Here is a 6000-nt window from a genome sequence, read left to right as displayed (position 1 = left end):
AAGGTGTCCACATAAAATGGATGTTATATGTAACTACCCAATATAAAAGCACTTTCTTAAGCAAAATCTTCTTGTGGGCAGTGTATTTATTCACTGCCCACTTTTATATTGGGTTGTTATATTTAACATCCATATTTTTTATGTGGGCACCTTTTTCCAGCTACCTCTTCGATGAACAATTTGCATGTTGTGGCCTTTGTATTTGTAAACATTCCTCTAGGGAATTCTTAACAAATTTGCGTGTTCGTGTGTATATTAGTGGTCCTGACGTTGTTATGATGGCAGAGTTATGAGTGTTTCATTCAATACTGGTGTTGCCAGCAGTCTTCCAGATTTCGGAATGAAAATGACAAATGCTTGCATTTTCTGTTATTTAAGTATAAATAAATAAGTCAAAATAAAAGAAAAATTCAAAATAAATGAAAAATTCAAAATAAATGGAAAATTCAGAATAATTGAAAGAAATAATTCCAGAATTGATGAAAATTCAGAATTTATTAAAATATTATATTAACGTAAGTGCAGGGCCTTGTGTGACGGAACCTGTTGCACACCCTTAAGGACGACTCTAGTGATAATAGCCGATAGATAATACAGAAATGTAAAAAAAAAAGTTCTACTGATGTGAAAAAAAAACCCCTCTGTTTTTTTACAGATCAGAGGTATATCTTTGCCTTTGATCAACCCAGTGTTCCCGGTTATAAACGAAATGAATATGTGCAAAAAGAAAAATAGAGGCATTGATTTCAGTTTAAAGAAATATTTATATATATGTAGTAACGTAGCTGCTTTCATTTAGGAGAATTTTCCAGAAACAAATCTGAACTACTCTCCGAATGTTTCACGCGCAACCCCCTTCAATTTATATACGTATTATTGCCTCGTTCCTAAATGGTGCATTAGAGGCTTTAGTGGCGATTTAAACTCGATTATGGGCAGTGGAAAAGCTCGTTATTCGAATCGGAGCTTTGTGTGAAAGGGAGAAAACAAGGGTTGGATGTAGAATGAGCGGCTGGACGATATATCTCCTTGTCAAGAGAGAGATCCCGAAGAGGATAGTAAACATTAGTTTTCTCTCTTCTCTCTCTGTATTCACGAGCTCTGTTAAGCATTTAACAGTTTGGGGTCTCATAATGACTTTTATATCCAATATTATCTAACCCTAACTTCACAGAGAATAACAGTAGGTTCGAGCAAATAGTGGATCATTTTGCTACTGTTCGAAAAAGTAAAGTACGAACTCCACTCGGTTCGTGGGGATTCAAACTAGATTGTTCGGGAATCTCAACAAAAATGATGACAAATATTTGTTACAAGTTGAATCGATGGTTCTTTTAAAAGACTATGATATTATTTACTTGAAAGTTGGAAATATAGAACTTCCGCTTAAGATGATTTCATGGAAATTGTTTATAAATAAAAGTTTGTTATTGCTGAAAACTTTGACGAAGCTGGTAACGCGACGTACTTAAATGCTTTCCTCCTTGTATGATATCCTTTCAAGTATGAATACGAGAAGTTCTCTCTCCCACTAATGAGTGCAAAAGCGCCACAAGCAATGCATCTACAAGTATGTTTCTACCCGGAAAAGAAACAACAAAAAAATCCAATTAAAGAAATGAGCTCGCCGAAAACACTAAAAAAATAATAACCTGTGCCAATTAAAGTTCGTGTTTACCATTATTATTATTTATTTTAATATTTCATCAGCATCAAACTTTTGCGTCGAGATTTTCATTCAGAAATAAACATAATCACGTTTATTTTTCAACCCGGAGCTTCAAATGTTATTTCGCAAAAATCACCTAAAATGGTTTTTGGTCAACTAAATTAATACAGTAAAACCTGTCTAGGTTACGGCTCCTGCCCATGATTCACCTACGGTTTCATTGAAATCTGTCCAAGTTAGAAACGTGCCCAAGTTATAGAGGTGAAAAGAAATATTTTACGGCATTATTAAAAGGCCTTAACTTGAAGAATATGACAAAAAAAACTAGCTATACTTATAACCATTAACCTTTTGAATAGGTCTTATTCATTCAATTAATAATTTAATCTCACAATTGAAAAATTTATAAATGCAGTAATTACGTATTTAGATTAAATTAGTCAATAACTTTTATTTTATTTTCAAAAAATTGTCAACTTCACTAACTTTCTTTTACTGAAAATGCAAAGTTAGAATTTCCTTTCACATTTGCAAAATATAACACTTTCATAATGAATGCAATGTAATTGAAAAACAAATGACAGAACCTAATAATACTAATAATGAGATACGAAGTAAGATAACGAATAATGAGATCGATAATAAAATACGAAAATAAGTTTCCTGGAATCGGCATAGAAAAAACGGTTATAGGTCCCAATTTCGAATAAACCAAATATGGTTCTGAGTGAGAGAGATTTCAATGACTAATCTCAAATGCTAATAAATGCCAGGAAAAAAAAAGAATGTGTCTGTAGAAAGCATTCATTTCGATTCGTCGATCAGTTATTGGCAAGATCCACCGTAGACAGATTGATATGCAATATTATATAGAGTTGGACGTCCCTGAACAAATGTGAACTCATTATTGAGTACTAGATATGAACTTGGAAAAATATAGTGCGAGGACACACAGGATAACAAACAATTTTCATTTTTAAGAAAATCATAAAATAGACATGGAAGAGTATTTATGCATGCTTGATCTGGCAGGCGCAGATCCAGAACGATGTGACGGCAGGGAGGAATTGCATAAGTTGTTTTGATCTTCCCGTATTTTACGGGACAGAAAATTTTACCATATTATTCGGCTATAAGGAGGTGCGATCGTTCCTATCGTCCCCCTTCCCAGCGTCAACGGTGCTCTAAGAGCTAACTTTTGTTTGAAATCCTTATAATAAATAAGAGATTAACTGATCTATTGGTGGAATTATCATATGGCTGTTATTTTGAGTCAGAGTGTTATTTTTATGAACATCAACAAACAAGCAACAGCCACATTTCCTTTAAATCATTAACGCGATTATAAAATTAATGACACGTTCACTGATTACATTTCTAAGTTTCTAACGTGAGATTTTTTTAAAATGGTTTTTTTTTCCTTTCATTCACAGAATTCCACAACATCGTTCTACAAAGAATATTAAAAATGTTTCAAAAAAAGTTTTAAAATATTTTTTCCCCATCCATGTAAATGAGAAAGAAAATGTGTAACCGTTCAGCGTTATTTGCCTAACGTACACAAACTGACTTTATCTCTCCGTCCAGTTGTTGGGAACAGACAAGCAGATAGAAGCACGCGAAGAGAATTTCTTTTGGCCTTCTCTTTCTCTGATAGGAATTTTTATTAGAAGACTTTAAACTTTTTCAGATTGTTCAAATCCATTAAATCTCGTTTCAGGACGTTAATTTTTTTTTCATCCGGAGATGTCCACAAGTATTCGGGTTCTAGGTTGATCTCAATGTATTCAAAGACACAAAAACGCATTAAAAAATAGATTTTTAAACGTCAGTATTCTAAAACTAGAGTTTATTTTTGAATTTGTTTTGTATAGACGTTGAAAAAAATTGGTTTTTTTTGCAAATAACTAGAAATCACTGTAAATATTTGCTAAATGTACATAGTGCAGATAAAAAATTTTAACAAGTATTTTAAACGTCCATTTTCTTCTTTCTCAAAAAAATAAGGATTGAAAATTTACCAAAGACGATCACCCATTACTACCAAATGGAGTTGATTTTCACACATGGTGAAGGTATGAAGTGTATTGAAAGGAGTGTATATACTAATAGACTAGCAGATTTTTCGGACAAAATTAGACAGAGGAAAGCTAATAGGGTGTAAAGAGATTTCAAATATGAATAATAGCAACTTCGTTATAGGTAATTTTTTTACGAACCGAGAGGGGTTAAAATTCAAAGCTATCAATCCAGAACATGCCTCCCACTCTCTCCCGAACAGGGATATAAGGGGTTAACGAAGCCACGCTGGAGAGTAAAATTAAATTTAAAAAAAAATCGAAGTTGCATTCCAATATGATATTTCAAAAAAGTGAAACATCTTGTATTTTTCAATAAATGACGAGCAGATGCTGAACATGATCATTTCAACCGCTATTCCTGAAATAAAATGAAAAAAATAATCAGTTTTTGGAGAAAAAATATCTAACTGTATGCGTGATAGATAAATTAAAACAAAAAGACAATGGGACAGGCCATTGAGAATCATTTGAATTGCCATTTCGAAACGTGACCAAAAGTACTCACACATACTCTAACATGAACACGCAAATTCTAGCTTCGTGACGTGATGACATCAAGCTGGAAAAAAGCTTTACCTTGACATCTATCTTCGAATTATGATTAATATAATTTGAAAACTATAAAATCCGCTTTTCTCTGAATTCCCTCAGTCGAAAAAATTAATTAATATTTTGTCAGTTTTCTTCATCACATATAATTTCTTTGCTGCATATAACAAACTATCAGTTGATACATCCAATTAATAGTTTTTGATTGAAATACAAATAATTTACAGTGTTATCGAACGCAGTGAAGAAAATCGGATTCTCTAGAAAATGTCTTCGAAAGCTATCAATACTGATCAAACCACAGTGTAAGAGGCATGTGATAATTCTTTTACGAAACACTTGATTACATTTGATTCGAAAGAAAATCGCTTCAATTTATATCATATTTTGTTTTGCTTCAGTCTTACAGCTTAAGATCTGAAATTCTCTGCTAGTTTATTTTTCTAAATTTACATTTAATGTAATATGAAATATAATAATCCTAGTTTCAAATCATGTTTAAATATACTGTATTTATGTATATTGAGAGAGATAGAGAAAGAGAGAAAGAACAACGCACACTGGAGGGAAAGGAAAATACTCGCTGCAAAGATAAAGTATATAGATGTAAAAATAAATTGGATTTTATCGAAAAGTTAGTTGTTTTGGTGTCTGTAATATTCGAGTATATAAAGATTTATGTGTCTCTTAGGTAAGTTTTGAGTACACACATGAGAGAACTACAGTGAATGTTCATGGCAAAGAAGACAAAAATTATTTCTTTAAGCTGATTAAAATAATCCGATTATCTCCTGTAAGAAACAGAATTTCCGATTCTTTACAAGGAAAATGTAGAATATGCCGACTTAAAAGTCGAAAGAATGAAGTCAATAGGAAAACCCTAGTTTGAAGAGAATCGCGTGAATAGGATTATTTTCAATACAACGTTAATAAATGCTCAAAAAATTGGGTGTTTCAGCAATAAAATGTTATGACAACTTATAGATATATAACTTATTTTTATCAAGAATATACGTCTGGGTTACGAGTCTAGGTTTCTTTTTCCTATGCTAGGACCACATTTTTTCGTGGTTCCCCCTTATATCCGAGACATCAGACGTCTCAAGCAGATATTATCGCTCAATTTCTGTCTAGCCGAGGATAACTAAAGACTTTCCGTGATACGAAGCAGTAGCCATTACATATATATTAGGATTCTTGCGTCGTCTCATCTCTCCTATTTACTGAAATAGCTTTCATATTAGCCATATTACTAGTTACTGGAATCAAATTCCATTCCTTGGCTATTTAGTTCGCTTTTGTTATCAACACCCCACAGGCATTTGTATATTGCACATATAAAGATTGAATCATATTTTTCTTTTATTTTTCTATTCTACTTTTAACATTGAAACTTACTGAAAGAAAAAAATCCCAATTTATCATCACCAAATTTTACAATGCAATTTTCGCTGTAAAAAATAAATATCCCGATTCATTAGTATTCGAACACGTTCAAAAATTTCTCCAGCTATGGGTAAAATCAGAATTCATAAAATATTTTGCAACAGGTTATTCATTACTTATTAAATAGAAAATATTGGTTATGGTTCATAAACTTTCTATATGCAGTGAATCCTCAGTTTTCGAACACCTGGGTTTACGAACAACCAAATGCATAAACAATGAGCAAGCATTATGACCACCTAAAACGAACTAAAT

The sequence above is a fragment of the Pholcus phalangioides genome, unplaced genomic scaffold (assembly GCF_987345545.1).
Source record: "Pholcus phalangioides strain wild (caught in Gottingen) unplaced genomic scaffold, Ppha-v1.0 ptg000013l_1, whole genome shotgun sequence".
NCBI lineage: Eukaryota > Metazoa > Arthropoda > Arachnida > Araneae > Pholcidae > Pholcus > Pholcus phalangioides.
The sequence above is the reverse complement of the archived record's forward strand: the minus strand, read 5'-3'. Positions refer to the sequence as shown.